This window comes from Narcine bancroftii, chromosome 14 (assembly GCF_036971445.1).
Source record: "Narcine bancroftii isolate sNarBan1 chromosome 14, sNarBan1.hap1, whole genome shotgun sequence".
Lineage (NCBI taxonomy): Eukaryota > Metazoa > Chordata > Chondrichthyes > Torpediniformes > Narcinidae > Narcine > Narcine bancroftii.
In genome coordinates, this window is record NC_091482.1 from 57,469,465 (window position 1) to 57,488,962 (window position 19,498).

At 44.6% G+C, this 19,498-nt stretch overlaps 1 protein-coding gene across 2 annotated transcripts in view; it reads left to right on the forward strand.

Moving 5' to 3' along the window:
• LOC138749443 (WD repeat-containing protein 72-like) overlaps positions 1 to 19,498 on the forward strand; it is a 249,326-nt gene that overhangs the window by 2,669 nt on the left and 227,159 nt on the right. Inside the window, exon 1 of one of the 2 annotated variants that reach the window (XM_069910775.1) lies at positions 19,005 to 19,257. The exons of the other annotated variant lie outside the window; for it this stretch is intronic. The gene's annotated coding sequence lies outside the window, so the exon portion shown is untranslated. Of the gene's footprint in view, positions 1 to 19,004; positions 19,258 to 19,498 lie in introns of those variants that run through there. 2 annotated transcript variants of the gene reach the window in all.

The following is a 19,498-nucleotide window of genomic DNA, read 5'->3' on the forward strand; positions in this document are numbered from 1 at the left end:
CCTGGATGAGACATATAAGGCAATCGAACAACTGAAAAGTGGCAAAGCAGCAGGTATGGATGGAATCCCCCCAGAAGTCTGGAAGGCTGGCGGCAAAACTCTGCATGCCAAACTGCATGAGTTTTTCAAGCTTTGTTGGGACCAAGGTAAACTGCCTCAGGATCTTCGTGATGCCACCATCATCACCCTGTACAAAAACAAAGGCGAGAAATCAGACTGCTCAAACTACAGGGGAATCACGTTGCTCTCCATTGCAGGCAAAATCTTCGCTAGGATTCTACTAAATAGAATAATACCTAGTGTCGCTGAGAATATTCTCCCAGAATCACAGTGCGGCTTTCGCGCTAACAGAGGAACCACTGACATGGTCTTTGCCCTCAGACAGCTCCAAGAAAAGTGTAGAGAACAAAACAAAGGACTCTACATCACCTTTGTTGACCTCACCAAAGCCTTCGACACCGTTTACACTCACATACTACTCTAATAATTCCCTATGCCATCGGTGCTTAAGGTGGTATGTCGGAAGAAAGAAAAAGTTTTAAAACAAGTCAATTAGGTACAATTAAAAGTAGTTATGCGCACCGTTTCATAACTCCAAAGGAACTGGGCAATGACAATTTTTCTCAAACAAATGTTTCAGTAACAATTGGGTTGAGAGCAGTGATTCTCAACCTTCCCACTCACATCCCACCTTAAGCAATCCCTCGGCATAGGGAATACTTAAAGCGGTATGTGAGTGGAAAAGGTTGAGAACTGCTGTTCTATACTCTAATCGGTGTCCTACAAAGCACCAACTGTTGATAAAACTGTTTTATTCCCACCCTTTTGGTGTGGGTGGGTGGGGGGGGGGGCGGCTTCGCAAGGACCCCTCCTCGCTACCAAGCCCATGCTGTCGAATTTGCGCAAGGATTCTTGGTAGCCTGGGAAAGAAGTGTTGGAGCCCAGACCTTGCAGATGATCAGGATGCACGAGTTCTGGCAGCCCACTCCCTTCCCCTCCCCCCCCCCCCCCCCCCCACCACCACCACCTGAGAGGGGGCGGAAGCCCTCCAGTACCCCTCCCACCCCTGCCCCGTCAGAGTAGCCAAAGTAAATGAATATATATGTGATGGGAGGGGGGGGGGGGGGGTTACCTGCCCGGTGCCGTCGGGCGTCGGTGCCGCCGACGCATGCGCCCGCGAGGCCGACGCATGCGCCCGCGGGGCCGACGCATGCGCCCGCGGGGCCGACGCATGCGCCCGCGGGGCCGACGCATGCGCCCGCGGGGCCGACGCATGCGCCCGCGGGGCCGACGCATGCGCCCGCGGGGCCGACGCATGCGCCCGCGGGGCCGACGCATGCGCCCGCGGGGCCGACGCATGCGCCCGCGGGGCCGACGCATGCGCCCGCGGACACAAAAGCCCGCCCAATTTAAAAAAAACCCACGTGTTGTCCGCGCTTCCCGGGCTTTTCTTGTCAATTCCCCCCCTGGGATTAAAAGATGCTTTGCCACTGTGGCCGACGTGTGGGATGCGAGCTGGACCCTCTGTCCATTTTGCATGATCAGGGCATTGAAGGCGGCGACCGTTCCATGGGTCCAGCGGGCGCCCAGCTCCGACTTGTGGAGGTGAGGCGTGAGGCAACTGACTTTATTTTAATTTTTAACCGGAACCCATCGTTCTGAGAGGGTGGACAGAGTTCCCGGGCAGTGGAGGTGGACCCTCCTCCTCCTCAATCGCAGCGGACTCTCAAACTGGGTTGCCCCTCCCCGTTAAAAGGAGGCAATGGTCGCTTTCAGGTGGCCAGAATGCCCGACTGTCAAGCCGCCTATTGTACCCCCAATGTGGCCACCTGAACGTGGAGAACCCGGCCAGGAGGAGCCCTTCCCTCACCCCCCTCCTGTAGGTATGCTCTCCGGCTCGGAGATCCCCCCCCTCCTGCGTGCACCTGAATGCAGCAGTGGGACTGCGGCCGCAGTCCACAGGAAGCGACGTTCCCTCGGATGCGGCTCTCCTTCAGCCGGCACGTTCAGGTGACAGACTTCTCCGCGGCCACCTGAACGTCCCAGCTGCACTCCCCCATCGCATCTGCCGGCGCATTACCTGTGTCCGGGCTCCTGAAAGCGGCTAATGATAATGCCGACTCTAGTGTCTGTTTTATCTGCTGGCTGGAGTGGAAAAATACTAAGGAGATACCTACAGGGTGAATTGAATTGCTGTCTATGGAACAAAATTATGGTAGGCTGGTTGGAGAGCAAAACAGAAGGTGAAGTTATGGAAACACATGTTTACAGTGCATTTTGCATTGCAGAAAACACACACTTGTGTAAAAGATTTTATTTGAAACAGTCTGCAGCAATTACCATGATCTTGTGGATGATGATCAGAAAACATGTGCACTTTGTGGTACATGGTCAAGTGGGGTGCTCATCTTCCTTCGTTGTCGAAGATGACCATGGCTTCAAAAGCATTGGGTTTGAAGGTGTGACTTGCGCTTGACTTGGATTAAAGTGAGGGAGAGTTGCGCAGGTCGTCAGCCTCACTCTCTTGCCCTGGCCTATCTGGACCCAGTGGCAAGACAGTTGAGATGGCTTGAGACGGGTCAGGATACAGTGGATGGCCACCAGTGTGTCTCACTGTGCCCTCTTAGTGGTCCATGACGGATTGCTGAGAATCACTTTTCTGATCGTTGAACCATTGACAGTTTATTCTGCACAGTCTGCCAAATCCAGGCTTCACACACTAGGTAGACAAGCCCTGAGTATTATGGGTCCACGACAATTCTTGCAGCATGCTCACAAGCCTCCCTACCCATTGTTGGGCATCCTCAACTGCCTTTGCAGCTGTTGGGAAATGGCTCTTCTTCCGCTTTCTCTGCCGTTGGGTTGATCACCTGGTGGTGCAGTAATGACACCACCCTTTCACTTGTTTTCACCCACCAGCTGAAGTGGTTACCAAAATGTGATACGCGGAGCTAACAAGTGAGAGATTTAGGAGATGAGTGAGGTCCAGTGATGCCTATCATCCCCACCTTAGTGAGGCACAGCTATTAGCACCAAAGATACTCCCTCTCCTCAGAGCTCCAAATTCTAGAATTACTGTATAGTGCAGTTTTGTTGACATTTTCCAATACAATTTAATAGTTGGATACAACTGCGTGCCTTGCTTCCAGGAGAAGATCACCTGTATTGGGATGGGGCTGGAGTCGAGCGTTGGTGAGGATAACTTTTCCAGGGCATTGCTGAACTCTTCTTGCAATCTGAACCCTTCGAAGTATCAGCAAACATGACCAGGTCTTTATTCCTAATTCAGTCACTGAGGGCTGGAATTTCCCATCTGTATCTTCAGTGAGTACTGTTTCTCACTTGGGACAACCAGTCCTCATGTTTCTTTTAATGTAAAAAAAAATTCTCGTTGTTGCTTGAAAAATGGAGGCTGTCAGTATTTTCCTGAATATTGGAGGAACAGAAATGTACAGTGAGAGCAATTCCCACTGAATCTGGTGTTACCCAGAAACAAAAGCACCGATTGTTAGCCTAAGGCACATTACATCCCATTCACTGCAAGTATTAAGCTAACCTACAGTCTATCACAGAACCAGTCATGCCCACGAATGCAATGGAGCACTGGGGATAAAGCTTGAGTTACAATATATGGTAGCAACTAAATTGAGATATATATTACCTGTAGACCAAATACAGGTTTTTTAAAAATAAAATTACTGGATGCAAGTATCAGTAGAAATGTACAAAAGGTCCCAGAAAGGTAGAATTAGTGTGGAAGGGAAAAACTGGTCCCATGATAAAGCCGAAATATTCAGTTTGTTGAGGAAGTTGGAGTGTAGACGAGAAACAATTTAATGAACTAGCAAATTATTCCATTACAGACAACACCAGCATTCTCACCTCTTTTTGGTTATGGCCCCTTTGGATTCTGTTCAGTTTATGGGCCTCCTTTAATGTCAAGTTTAGTTGGTTTCCTTTTTAATCCTTAAGGATTTTGGTCTGTGGCCCCTCTTAAATGTGCTGTGAGAATGGCTGCTCTACACCAGGGGTGGCCAACTGATGACCCCTGGGCCAACTGTGGCCAGTTGCTCATTTCTTTTAGTGGCCCGGAGTGAATTGCAAAAATAAAGTGGAATTATTAGCCTGTTAGACTAATGTCGCTGCCATTTGGAACAGCTACCCGAATGACCATTGCAACATTACTCATCAATTAAAACGTTGACCTCAGTTTAAAAAAAAAGTTGATTAAACATGGCAGGACAAAAAATATGGAAAATAGCAAGGAGTACCAAAAATTTCACATGGTGGGAAAATGAATACTTTTTCGCAAAAGTTATGGGGAAGTGTGTTTGTTTGATTTGTAAGGAGTCTATTAACTTTAATAGCCTAACTACAAATTTACATATTGCATCATAATCATTAAGCTGGATACTTGGGCCATGAACTGTATTCAGTTGCGGAGGAATGTTCAGGACTGCCTTGCCCCTTGATTTTTTTCTCCTGTTCTTTGTACCCAGCTTTTTATTTTGTTCTGCATTTTGAATGAGATTTTTAAAGTGTTTTACTGTATTCATTTAAATTAAATTTAAGAGCAGCAGATAAAGAAATGCTGACTGTAATATGTGAGCACATCAATAAACTACTATAATGTCAACAGTTGAACTGTTCAGTAGTGTTGCCTAGTTATTTTGATAGAAAATTAATTTTTGATGGCACAGAGGATTTCTGATCGAAAAACACTTTTCCTTACAGAATAACTGATTGAAAACTGCCAGGCTTGGCATTGCTTGGCCCATGACTCCTGAGATTTCAGTCTGTAGCGCACAACCAAATTTGTTTGGCCACCTCTGCTCAACGCCATCCTTGACCATTGAATGAAACACTACGACCACATGATTTATTGTTGATCCGTGCTGAATAATAAAGAATAGAAAATCTAAAAATACTTCAGAAGCTAGAAATTAAAATTTAAAAATATGTTGGAAATTAAGGATGCTTCTTTACTCCATGGATGCAGCCTGACCTGAATGTTTCGAGCATTTTCTGCCACTGTGATGTCCAAACTAGGAGTGGAATTTCCAAGGGATTTTTTCCAAATTGTAACTTCAAGAAATGACCTGAAATTGTAGTTCACCCTGTTTTGCCACCTTTGCCCACTCTGAGAGAAAGCATGTGAATACTTCAGGCTCAAAAAAAAATGCCACTATGTGTAACTTCTGAACTCAAATAAGCATGTTAAAGTGCTAATTTGTAGCTGGATTTGGATGATTGCAATATAGAAAATATGACTTCATGAGGAGTAACACAGTGAGTAGACCCGAGTTCCCTCCTGATCTTTGGTGCTGTCTATTGGGAGTTTGCTCCATCTCCCTGTGACTGTATGGCTTTCCTCCAGGGACACTGCTTTCCTCCCATATCCTCCGTATATTCAGGTTGATGGGTTAATTGACCACAGTAAGTTAGCTGTAATGTGTAGATGTGCCTTGAAATCTGGGGGCAAGTTGACAGGAATGTGATGAAGATAAAATGGGTTACGGGTAGGATTTGTGCAGAATGAGTGTTCGTGGCTTGGTGTTGAAACAGTAGGTGGAAGAGTTTTTTTCTATGCTACATTTCTGTATCTCTATGATTTTTTGACTGGCAATTTATGCAGAAATAACCCCAGAAGGTCACAGACTATAGATTCAGATCCAAGGAAAGATAATGGACTCTCAGAAACCTGACCCTAACTCTTCATTTACTAAACATTTGATTCCCAAACCAAATCAGTAGCGATGGTCCGGACCAGGGACCATGCTGTCTGTAAGGAGTTTGTACATTCTCCCCGTATCAAAGTGGGTTTTCTCCAGGGGCTCCAGTTTCATTCCACCATTCAGACGAGGGTATAGGTTAATGGGGTGTAAATTGAGTGGCACGGACTCATGGGCCAGAATGGCCTGTTAGTGGGCTCTGTTTAAATTTTAAAAAATTAAAATAACCATTTGAACTTCTCCCAACTTCAGGTCTTCTCTGAAGATTAGTGGTTTTAATGGGAAGCATCCCTTCATTTGTATTTTGGCTGAACCTATCTTTGGCTTGGCTTCGCGGACGAAGATTTATGGAGGGGGTAAAAAGTCCACGTCAGCTGCAGACTCGTTTGTGGCTGACAAGTCCGATGCGGGACAGGCAGACACGATTGCAGCGGTTGCAGGGGAAAATTGGTTGGTTGGGGTTGGGTGTTGGGTTTTTCCTCCTTTGCCTTTTGTCAGTGAGGTAGGCTCTGCGGTCTTCTTCAAAGGAGGTTGCTGCCCGCCAAACTGTGAGGCGCCAAGATGCACGGTTTGAGGCGATATCAGCCCACTGGCGGTGGTCAATGTGGCAGGCACCAAGAGATTTCTTTAGGCAGTCCTTGTACCTTTTCTTTGGTGCACCTCTGTCACGGTGGCCAGTGGAGAGCTCGCCATATAACACGATCTTGGGAAGGCGATGGTCCTCCATTCTGGAGACGTGACCCATCCAGCGCAGCTGGATCTTCAGCAGCGTGGACTCGATGCTGTCGACCTCTGCCATCTCGAGTACTTCGACGTTAGGGATGTAAGCGCTCCAATGGATGTTGAGGATGGAGCGGAGACAACGCTGGTGGAAGCGTTCTAGGAGCCGTAGGTGGTGCCGGTAGAGGACCCATGATTCGGAGCCGAACAGGAGTGTGGGTATGACAACGGCTCTGTATACGCTTATCTTTGTGAGGTTTTTCAGTTGGTTGTTTTTCCAGACTCTTTTGTGTAGTCTTCCAAAGGCGCTATTTGCCTTGGCGAGTCTGTTGTCTATCTCATTGTCGATCCTTGCATCTGATGAAATGGTGCAGCCGAGATAGGTAAACTGGTTGACCGTTTTGAGTTTTGTGTGCCCGATGGAGATGTGGGGGGGCTGGTAATCACGGTGGGGAGCTGGCTGATGGAGGACCTCAGTTTTCTTCAGGCTGACTTCCAGGCCAAACATTTTGGCAGTTTCCGCAAAGCAGGACGTCAAGCGCTGAAGAGCTGGCTCTGAATGGGCAACTAAAGTGGCATCGTCTGCAAAGAGTAGTTCACGGACAAGTTTCTCTTGTGTCTTGGTGTGAGCTTGCAGGCGCCTCAGATTGAAGAGACTGCCATCCGTGCGGTACCGGATGTAAACAGCGTCTTCATTGTTGGGGTCTTTCATGGCTTGGTTCAGCATCATGCTGAAGAAGATTGAAAAGAGGGTTGGTGCCAGAACACAGCCTTGCTTCACGCCATTGTTAATGGAGAAGGGTTCAGAGAGCTCATTGCTGTATCTGACCCGACCTTGTTGGTTTTCGTGCAGTTGGATAATCATGTTGAGGAACTTTGGGGGACATCCGATGCGCTCTAGTATTTGCCAAAGCCCTTTCCTGCTCACGATGTCGAAGGCTTTGGTGAGGTCAACAAAGGTGATGTAAAGACCTTTGTTTTGTTCTCTGCATTTTTCTTGGAGCTGTCTGAGGGCAAAGACCATGTCAGCTCAGCGCGGACATTGGCGACTTCAGGGGTTTCTACGAGGCTCTAAAGGCTGTGTACGGCCCCTCACCCCAAGTCCAAAGCCCGCTGCGCAGCTCAGACGGCAAAGTCCTCCTCAGCGACAAGATCTCCATCCTCAACCGATGGTCAGAACACTTCCAATCTCTTTTCAGTGCCAACCGCTCAGTCCAAGATTCCGCCCTGCTCCAGCTCCCTCAACAGCCCCTAAGGCTAGAGCTGGATGAGGTTCCCACCCTGGATGAGACATATAAGGCAATCGAACAACTGAAAAGTGGCAAAGCAGCAGGTATGGATGGAATCCCCCCAGAAGTCTGGAAGGCTGGCGGCAAAACTCTGCATGCCAAACTGCATGAGTTTTTCAAGCTTTGTTGGGACCAAGGTAAACTGCCTCAGGATCTTCGTGATGCCACCATCATCACCCTGTACAAAAACAAAGGCGAGAAATCAGACTGCTCAAACTACAGGGGAATCACGTTGCTCTCCATTGCAGGCAAAATCTTCGCTAGGATTCTACTAAATAGAATAATACCTAGTGTCGCCGAGAATATTCTCCCAGAATCACAGTGCGGCTTTCGCGCAAACAGAGGAACTACTGACATGGCTGAACCTATATTTACCACGGATCTCCACTTGAACTGGTTCCTTTTATTTTCTACTATTTGTTTGTGAAGTTTATTTTCATGTAATATTCCATTTTAATCAGACCTGGTCTCAGTTTTATTCTGCTGAGTGGCACACAGGTAATTGCCATTGAAGTACCCAGCCCATGCCAATGGGATGTATGGTAATGCCATCATTTAGAGGTATCCTGCTTTCTGAATGTAGTACACAGAAGGACCAGGCTTCATATCAATAAACACATAACATCTCAATAAGGATTGTTAAGCCTTCCTTTGAGGACAAGAAACCTTGCCCATTAACTTTCTCGGAGATTCTGCTCAGAGTCAGAGGGATCATGTGAGTTCTCAAATGTTAGTGTTTCCTTGTCTGAATCTCAATAAGTAAGATTGCCTGGATTGTGACCATAACCTGGATTGTTTACTAGCGAGCTAAGAATGATGCATACATTGAAAGTGCTTCTGCTATTGAAGATTTTTTGTAATGATCCTAATCTTTGAAATAACTGGTGGCTAAGGTTTGCTGAGTGGAAGTGTTCATATTCAATGAAGCCAAATTTGTTTTTGACCAAAGTTTTAATGATGACATTGTCAGTGACTGCTAACTTCTGCGACAAAGCATCTTCATCCAATACAAATTGAAGTGCCAGGAAACTCCTATCCTTATTCCCTATCAAGTATGTTAGAATTTTCCCGTGAATCTGACATTTAAAAATGCACACCTGAAAGGACAGTACCATCCTTTTACGTGTATAAAGTGCGGGTCACCAGGCAATCCCCACGCATTATATGTGTGTGTGTACACACTACATGAGAATATTTTGACATTGAAAGAACGGGCACAATTAACAGCAAGCTTGGGAAAGTCGAACCGACAATTTATAATGCGCGTGGGAATAATAACAGCATTGAAAGAACGCGCACAATTTGTTGCGACCGAGGGAAAGACACGATTTATAGTGAGTGTGGGAATATTATAGCAAGCGTGAGAATATTCTTTCTTTGGCTTGGCTTCGCGGACGAAGATTTATGGAGGGGGTAAAAAGTCCACGTCAGCTGCAGGCTCGTTTGTGGCTGACCAGTCCGATGCGGGACAGGCAGACACGATTGCAGCGGTTGCAAGGGAAAATTGGTTGGTTGGGGTTGGGTGTTGGGTTTTTCCTCCTTTGCCTTTTGTCAGTGAGGTGGGCTCTGCGGTCTTCTTCAAAGGAGGCTGCTGCCCGCCAAACTGTGAGGCGCCAAGATGCACGGTTTGAGGCGTTATCAGCCCACTGGCGGTGGTCAATGTGGCAGGCACCAAGAGATTTCTTTAGGCAGTCCTTGTACCTTTTCTTTGGTGCACCTCTGTCACGGTGGCCAGTGGAGAGCTCGCCATATAATACGATCTTGGGAAGGCGATGGTCCTCCATTCTGGAGACGTGACCCATCCAGCGCAGCTGGATCTTCAGCAGCGTGGACTCGATGCTGTCGACCTCTGCCATCTCGAGTACCTCGACGTTAGGGGTGTGAGCGCTCCAATGGATGTTGAGGATGGAGCGGAGACAACGCTGGTGGAAGCGTTCTAGGAGCCGTAGGTGGTGCCGGTAGAGGACCCATGATTCGGAGCCGAACAGGAGTGTGGGTATGACAACGGCTCTGTATACGCTTATCTTTGTGAGGTTTTTCAGTTGGTTGTTTTTCCAGACTCTTTTGTGTAGTCTTCCAAAGGCGCTATTTGCCTTGGCGAGTCTGTTGTCTATCTCATTGTCGATCCTTGCATCTGATGAAATGGTGCAGCCGAGATAGGTAAACTGGTTGACCGTTTTGAGTTTTGTGTGCCCGATGGAGATGTGGGGGGGCTGGTAGTCATGGTGGGGAGCTGGCTGATGGAGGACCTCAGTTTTCTTCAGGCTGACTTCCAGGCCAAACATTTTGGCAGTTTCTGCAAAGCAGGACGTCAAGTGCTGAAGAGCTGAATAGCAAGCGTGAGAATATATTAGTGAGATAACACACATTATTTTTAGTGGACGTGGGAAGTTTAGATTTTGGGAATATCTTTGTACTGAATCCCATGGCATTCCTATAAACAGGACATTCTGGTGAGGGCACTGCACCTCATCAATGTTAAATGCCCAGACCCGTCCCTGAGGGAGGAGATTAACTTATCAAGTGCCTCTGATTTGAATTGAAATTTAACTGAAATCTCTTTGATCTATTGAATTGAAGTGTCTATATAATGGGCGATTGACACCTCTGAGGGAAGTTGATTGGGTGTTAATTGCTGGAGATTAACTGTGGCAAGATATGTGCTTTGTCTCATGTCACACTTAAATGTAAATTGCTTTTGTTATTAATACATCCACATGGCATATGCACGTACGAAAATATTTTTACAGAATTTATGAATTTCTGCACGTTATGTATGTGTTATAGGAGGGAAAATATGGTCGGCCATATGGGCCTTTGAGCCTGCTCTGCCATTCAATGAGATCATTGCTGATGGGATGATAGGCTCATCTCCATCTATCTGCTTTTCTTCAGATGTCAGAGCATGTATGGGCATCATGTCCATTTCACCTTCATATTTTCAGAAAGTAAGAAGCCCACCTCACTTCAAAACTATATTTCATTTGCTTATGTCAAGTTGTTTCAAAGTCATATTTTTAATCTTGATGTTAGTAATGCCATTTCTCAATGTCTGGAAATATTTCCATCCCCTAAGACTGCTAATCTAGATACTGGACAATAAAGGATATCTTGCGGATCAAAGGGAATGTGAAGTTCACTGACTGAGTGCAATAGGAGGGCAGTTAAGCTGAAAGAATTTCAGGTTTAATACCTGAAAACACAGAGGCAAAGAGAAGAAATTTTGAGACTGAAATGTGCCTCATTAAAAAATTAATCCTCACCTTATGAGTGGTTTTATCTTTTGTTCTTCCCTCTGGTATTTTATTGATTCAGAATTATTATCAGGTATATGCAGCTGCTAAGAGAACTATATGGAGAAAATTGTGATTTGACAGAAGGAAGACTGTAAATAAAAGAAAAACCTGCAATATTGATCAAAATGAAACACAAATGCTAGTAGAATATGGATTAACAATTTCTTCTTTCTCCATATATTTAGTCCTTTTCTTCTTTCTCTGAAGGAGAGATAGAGAACCCAACTGCAGCTGGTCATTGTCTCTTTCAGCTGAGGCCAGATCCTTGCGTCATTTAAAAAAAATCTTTTAAATTTAATTTAAAAGAAATTGGACATGTAGCACGGTAACAGGCCATTTCGGCCCATGTCTGTGATGCCCAATTTACACCCCATTAACCTACACTCCTGGCACATTAGAACAGTGGGAGGAAACCAGAGCCCCTGGGGAAAACCCATGCAGACATGGGGAGAACGTGTATCCTTACAGAGGGTAGGGGATTCAAACCCAAGTCTGTCCTGATTGCTGGCATTGTAAAGGTATTGTGCTAACTGCTACACCAACCATGCCACCCTAACGCTGCTTTTACATTCTAGTGTGTTTTAGGTGTAAGCATGTTTTTGTGTGTGTGTGTTTTTCCAGAGAAAAGTGTTGCTTAAATAAACAGAGAGCAAAGAAAAGCCCTGTGAAAGGGCTTTGAACAACTCATTTAATTTTTTTCAGGACACAGATGTGATAGCATTGGCAGCAAACATTACAGTGTTTGAAAGTTTCAAGATGAATCAAAACTGATCTGTTTTCTTTCAAACACTGCCAAGGGAAATGTGATTTAGATGGAATTTTCTGCATAACAAGCTGAGCCTTCCGAGTACAGCCCATCTGACAATGCAACACTGCCCAAGCACCGTCTCAGAGTGCCAACTCTCTCCGGTTTAATGTGTTTCAGTTCAGCAGCCAATTTTCATTCTGCTTGAAATTTCACATGATCCCAAATCTCTTTCCTGCTCTGTCTAGCTTTCTCTTTCTCCATCATAAAAGGTGATCAATGTCCGTGACAAGCCTATGGACTTGCACATAGATCTTGAGTCCTCTTCTTGCAGGGACTCCATTGCACTTTCCTGTAACTTCACCTGCATTTTATTTGTTTTGATGATATCACTTCTCAGATCTGCCTGCCTCTTTTTGCTTATACCTTGTCAAAGAGCCAGAGCCGGAACGTGGGTTATCCTTTCCTTCCCATAGATGCTGCGTAGCCTGCTGAGTTTCTTCAGCACATTTGTGGATTTCATGTTCCTGGCTATTGCTGAAAATTGTCTTCCTTTCTCCTTAATTGTAGTTTTTCCGGCACCTTGGGTGACAGAGTAGGCCTCGGCTCCACTTCTGATATTGCTGCTCATTTCTCCCCCCCCCCCCCCCCCACCTAGTTCTTTGTATCATCTTCAAAAACGTACCAGGGTGTAGGTTAATGGGTGTATGTTGGGCAGTATGGACCTGTATGGCCGAATTGACCTGTTACAGTGCTATATGTCTAAACTTTTTAAAAAAAATTAAAAATCTTTAACTAACTATTCTATTCCTGAGCTTGGCTTGATCCATTTTCTGGGTGAGGCTAAATGTAAACTTGAGGATCGTATTTGTCTAGGTCAGGCTTAAACCCAGTGGCATGAATATAAATTTTTTCCCCTATTTTAGGTAACCCTGACCACTATCTGGTTCCATTGTTTCCCTTTCTTCTTTACCCACTTCCATTCTTACTATTCTCACTTATCCCTCCTCCTCCCCCTGGTCTCTCCCTCTACCTGTCTCTCCTTTGCTCACACTTCCTGAGCAATACCTGCAGATCTGTGTGCAGTTTTGGTCTCCTTGGCAGTAATGAACCTCATTGAAAGAGGCTTGTTCGGCTGGGAGGAATTGTAGATTTGACTGTTCAACTTTGTCAATGAGTTTGTTTTTGTTCTTTTACATAAAGTCGCCTTCATTAGTTAAGACAGCATTTACTGTTTGTTACCAGTTGCCTGTGAAATGAGTAACTTTGTGTGATATTGCATTGGGAGGTTAAGCATAGGGGTGACGTAGTTAGTGTGGGGGAAGCATGATTAGTGTAGGGGGGCGGCCCGGTTAGGCCAATTCTGTTACAGTGCCAGCGACCTGATTACAAATTTGGCAGTCTGTAAAGAGTTTGTTCGTTATCCCTGTGTCTGCATGGGTTTATTCCAAGTGATCTGGTGTCCTCCCACCCTTCAAAAAGTATGGGGGTTGTAGGTTAATTGGATGTAATTAGGTGGCATGGGTTCATGGGCCAGAGAGACTTGGCTGTATGTCTAAATTTAAATGAAACCAAGTTGATGTGGGCCAGATAAAATCAAGGTTAGGATTAGGGTAACCCCAACACTCCCCCTAACCCTAAGCCATAAAGGACATTGATGAACCAGAGTGTATTTTTAAACAACTTCCAGGTTGTTCCATGGATGACATTACTGATATTTCCCCTTTATTTGTTCCAGTTTTACTTTAATAGAATTTAAACTCCCCAGCTTCTTTGTTGGAGTCTGAGATTTTGTTTCTGGCTCATTAGTTCAGGCTGATGAATTGGTGGTTGAATTATTTAACCAAAGTATTACCATACACTAGAGTGGAGCTCAATGTTGTTTATCCTGCTCTCATTGATGAAGATGCACTTCCACAGTTAGGGAAAATCTTCAGTTGAAAAGAGCAACTGGTCCCAAAATCCTGTCCTATTTTGAAACTCTCTCAACATTTGCTTTGCCACTTGGCTCCTTCACCAAATTCTCTTCTCTCAGAAAGATATTGGTCATCTTGATGACTTATTTTTGCCATGAATGGCTGGCAAGATTGGCATGAGATTAATTTGTTCACTGTTGATCTAGGGGTCAGATCCAAGAATTCCTGTATGGATTCCTTCTAGGCCATCGACCATTAATTTTAATTTAATTTCAATGTAATCTGGAGATACAGCAGGCCCTTTTTGACATGAGCCTGTGTCATCCAAAATAGACCAATTAATTTACAAACTCCATAGGTTTATGGAGGGTAGAGGAAACTGAAGCACCTAGAGGAAATGCTATTAATCACAGGAAAAACATCGTGACCCAGGTCTTTGGCGCTGTTACAGTGTTGCGCTAACTGCTACTCTGACCATGCCACCCTTTGACAATGATTGTTTTCATTAACATTTAATTTTAAACTTAAGCAAACAAGTTCTTGTGTATCTAGTCCTCAACTTGGTTATGCAATAAACGTTAAACCTTTCAAATGTGTGGCCCAGTTATGTGGCTGTTATGAGCCCAAAGGACTCCAAACCCCAGCAGCAATGGAAATTCACCAAAACATTGGTTACTTAAACAAAAATCGCTTTTAATTTTATTTAAACATAAAAACAAGATCAAACTTTAACTTATTACTATTAACAACCTAATTAACCTTCTGCTAATTCTAAGTACACGTTTATGTGATGTGTTTTCAATCTTCTTCAGCATGATGCTGAAGTAAGCCATGAAAGACTTCAACAATGAAGACGCTGTTTACATCCGGTACCGCACGGATGGCAGTCTCTTCAATTTGAGGCGCCTGCAAGCTAATGTCAAGACACAAGAGCAACTTGTCCATGAACTACTCTTTGCAGACAATGCTGCTTTAGTTGCCCATTCAGAGCCAGCTTTTCAGCGCTTGACATCCTGTTTTGCAGAAACTGCCAAAATGTTTGGCCTGGAAGTCAGCCTGAAGAAAACTGAGGTCCTCCATCAGCCAGCTCCCCACCATGACTACCAGTGCCCCAACATCTCCATCGGGCACGCAAAACTCAAAACGGTCAACCAGTTTACCTACCTCGGCTGCACCATTTCATCGGATGCAAGGATCAACAACGAGATAGACAACAGACTCACCAAGGCAAATAGCGCCTTTGGAAGACTACACAAAAGAATCTGGAAACACACCCACCTGAAGAAACACACAAAGATCAGCGTGTACAGAGCCGTTGTCATACCCACATTCCTGTTCGGCTCCGAATCATGGGTCCTCTTCCGGCATCACCTACGGCTCCTAAAACGCTTCCACCAGCGTTGTCTCCGCTCCATCCTCAACATTCATTGGAGCGACTTCATCTCCAACATCGAAGTACTCGAGATGGCAGAGGCCGACAGCATCGAATCCACGCTGCTGAAGATCCAACTGCGCTGGGTGGGTCATGTCTCCAGAATGGAGGACCATCGCCTTCCCAAGATTGTGTTATATGGCGAGCTCTCCACTGGCCACCGAGACAGAGGTGCACCAAAGAAGAGGTACAAGGACTGCCTAAAGAAAGCTCTTGGTGCCTGCCACATTGACCACCGCCAGTGGGCTGATATCGCCTCAAACCGTGCATTTTGACGCCTCACAGTTTGGCGGGCAGCAACCTCCTTTGAAGAAGACCGCAGAGCCCACCTCACTGACAAAAGACAAAGGAGGAAAATCCCAACACCAAACACCAACCAACCAATTTTCCCTTGCAACCGCTGCAACCATGTCTGCCTGTCCCGCATCTGACTTGTCAGCCACAAACAAGCCTCCATTACCCCTCCATAAATTTTCGTCCGCGAAGCCAAGCCAAAGAAGAAATATGTTCAGGAATGTTTCACAGTGCAATCATGTCTGACTTCTCCAAGTTCACTGGCATCAGTCAATTGTTATACTGTGCACAGAATTTAACATTAATGAATCTTCACCAGGCTCTGGTGCTTAAAGTTAAATGGTTACAACTCAGGAAGGTTCTTGTTGATTTCAGAAAGATATTTGTTCGTTGGACACATATAAACTGATTTTCTCCAATCAGTCACTTCAATGTCTTGCTGAAGAAACTTGCCCCATCATGGGTTTTCCAAATGATGACCACTTCTTACAGGTCACCACACCCTTGTTTCCCTAATTTCAGGAGAAACACTAGCCAGCCATTTCCTCTTGTGAGGACCACAAAGGTTTTGAACAGGCTGAACTCAGAACTCACAATCTGTCTTCAAAGTGGGGTCTCTCAACATGCCTGCCAGCCTCAACTGCTACTGTAGAACTGACTCTCTCTCTTCTCCCCCACCCCTCTCCTTGTAAAATCCCAACAACCTCTCCCAAGGCTTTAAACCCAATCTTTGAAAGATCTTATCAGTACTTGAATCTGGACTCTGTTCCAATTTGCACCTCCTTTTGAATTCTTTCCAAAGCAGTTCTATTGTCTGCAAAATCACTTGGACTCTCAAAGTCTCGCTTCAGCAAAGCTCTTGCATTTTAAATGAGATGTATTTTGTGAAGTGTCTTACACTAAACTCACTCCCGCCCCCCCCCATCTATATCTTTTAAAGACATATTATCCATAACCATAATAATATAACCCGGAACAGGGGCCTACAAAACAACATCTTCAAGCTATATATAATATTCACACTAAAAATAAGTGAACACGATGGAAACAAATGAACAAATACCTGAGTGCATGCTGGGTGAAAATGTCTTCCCAGGTCCAAGATTTATCCATCTCTCTATTTGGGCCTCTCCACTCCCTGTAAATTCTGGCATCTTGTACATCTCCTATTTTAACAAAACTATCAGTAATTATACTGACAGTTTCCAGGTCCCACCATCTGTAGTTTATTCTTCTTCCCTCTTCCTCTTTTTCCACTTCTAGATTTCCTGTATTTAAAAAAAAAATCTACCACACGTACTCTCTTATCTTTTTCTGTGCCTTGGTTTCAAGTTGTTCATGATTGCCTTCTTTGTGCCATCATGGGTGGTGTAGGATAATAAAGAGCATAAATTATGCTCAGGCAGCATCTGGCGAAAGTCCAAGACCACTCTTAAAGGGAGTAAGGGAATGCATGACTCTATTTCTCTTCCCACGGATACCACCTAACCTGCTAGTTGTCTTCTGCAGTTCTGATTTTTATCATTGTTGGTTGAAGGACTAGCAGTTGATGTCAAAAGTTAATATACAACTCCCATCCAATTCAGATGGCATCACCTATGAAGTTTAAAGCTAATTTGGACTGTTCACTTATCGAAACTCCTTTATTATTTGATTAATGACATTGTTAGACTGAAAGATTGAGGCATGGTAAAAACACAGAAATACTGCAGGAACTCAGCAGGTCTCTCAATGTCCACAGGAGGAAAAGATGTATAACTGATGTTTTGGGCCTGAGCTCTTCTGCAAGGTATGAATAACAAGCAAGCAGGTGCCTGATTTAAAAAGCTGAGGAAAAGGAAGAATGGGTGGTGGGAGGGGGAGAAGGAGGAGTACAGACCAACAGACAAAAGGTGAGCATTAGATATGGATGGGACACAGGAAAGAGAAAAGGTGAGAATAGACAGAGAGGTGCGGGTTGTTTTTCAAACCATAAGACAAAAGAGTAGGAATAGGCTATTCAGCCAATTAAGTCTGCCTCATCATTTAATCGTGAGCTAATCCATTTTCCCACTCATCCACACTGCCCATAACATTTAATGCCCTGGCTAATCAGGACCCTATGTATTTCTGCCTTAAATGCACCCAAAGATCTGGCCTCCACATCCACCTATGGCAGTAAATTCCACAGATTTACCACCCTCTGGCTAAAGAAATTCCTCTACGTCTCTATTCTCAGTGGACGCCCTTCAATCCTGAAGTTGTGCTCACTTGTCCTAGATTCTTCCACCATGGGAAACAACTTTTCGACATCCACTCTGTTCATGCCTTTCAACATTCAAAATGTTTCCAAGGAATACAGGCCAAGAGTCCGCATATATCGTTCCTAGAATCATCCTTATGAACCTCCTCTGAACCCTCTCCAACTTCAGCGCATCCTTTCTTAAATGAGAAGCCCAAAACTGCTCACAATATTTCAAGTGAGATCTCACCAATGCCTTATAAAGCTTCAACATTGCATCCCCGTTCTTATATTCTACTCCTCTTAAAGTGAATGTCAGCATTCATTTGTGGAAGCAGAGCTAGGGGAAAGGAGAGAGAGGGAGAGAGAGAGAGAGAGAGAGAAAGAGAGAGAGAAAGAGAGAGAGAAAGAGAGAGAGAAAGAGAGAGAGAAAGAGAGAGAGAGAGAGCAAAGGAGACATGGGGGAAAATAGATGAAGGCAAGGGGGAATGGCAGGAGGCTAATGGAAACTGGAGGTTGATATTAATGCCATCAGGTTGGAGGGTGCTCAGTCAGAATATGAAGTGTGTCAATTTTAATGCAATCAGGTTGGAGAGTGTCCAGACAGAATGAGGTTTGGAGGCATGGGTTCAGGAGTAATCATTACTATATTCTGAGGACAATTTTATGAACACGAGAATGCAGGACAGGTGATAAAACCTTACCTTTGTGATATTTAGTATTATGTGTGAGTGAATGCTTGGAGAAAGTGGAACAAATTTACCTTCTGTGTGACTGGGTACATAGAATCTAATTGTTTTTTAGCTATTGGGTTTAAGGTTAAAATTCTTTTAAAATTCAGTTGAATTTTTAGGGCAACCTTCTTTCACACTAGACCTTCGTCTTCAGTGCATTATTACAGCGTTGTGCAGAAAGCAAAATTGAGGCTGCAAAGTAAAACATTGCCTCTGGCGTTACAGATGTGAAGTCAACTGTGTAATAATAATTGCATTCAAATGTACTAACGCATTCATGGCTACCTGAAAAGCTCTTGCATCAAGAGTTTACTACTGTATCCCTCAACTATACTTATCTAAAATATTGATTTTTTTTTTCAGACAATGATCAGCTTGTGTAATGGAAATGACTATGTTTCAGCTCTTCAGAGTCCATTTCTGGACATTCTAATGATGAAGCTACTCACTAGGTTAATAATATTGTAAGTTATAGAGAGGTGAAAAAAAAACAACCTATCATGTGGCCAAAATTATTTGTTTGATGAAGGCGAGTCAAGTGCTTGAGCAGCGCAGGTTTAGGGAGTTTGACGGACCTGGTATCAACCTACATCAGGAGAGTCGGTGCTGAGAGGCGGGCACTCAAATTATGCAGGGAAGAGGACCCTCCTGCAGCGGAACAAGAAGGCAAGTTCCCTGGATACAGGTGAACTAGCCTGGGGCCGCTCCAACTCGCTGGTTGGCGTTTGGATCTGACCAGGAGCTCGAACCTGCAACACTTGTTCTGCCTTTAAATTTCAGTGCAAACTGGAAAGACATTAAAGACACAGTTTGTGCACATTCACTGCCAGCTCTCACACGGCATGGTGCTTGCAGTTGGCTCCAAAAACAAAAGAACTGTGAGTTGACTTCTTTGGGTTGTTTTATTTAACTTGAGGAATTGTTTGAACCAGTTTTAAAAATGTTCAATGAAATATTTGAAATTAATAGATTTATCGTGGATACTATTTGGTACTGTGATACGAGATTCGCCATCCAAGGTTTCTTGAGGAAGCTCTGTGCAACATTGCCAATTTGTTGTTTTGTGAGTTTCTGTGTGCCTTTTCTTTCTAAATCAACAGTAGAAAAGAGAAAACTGGA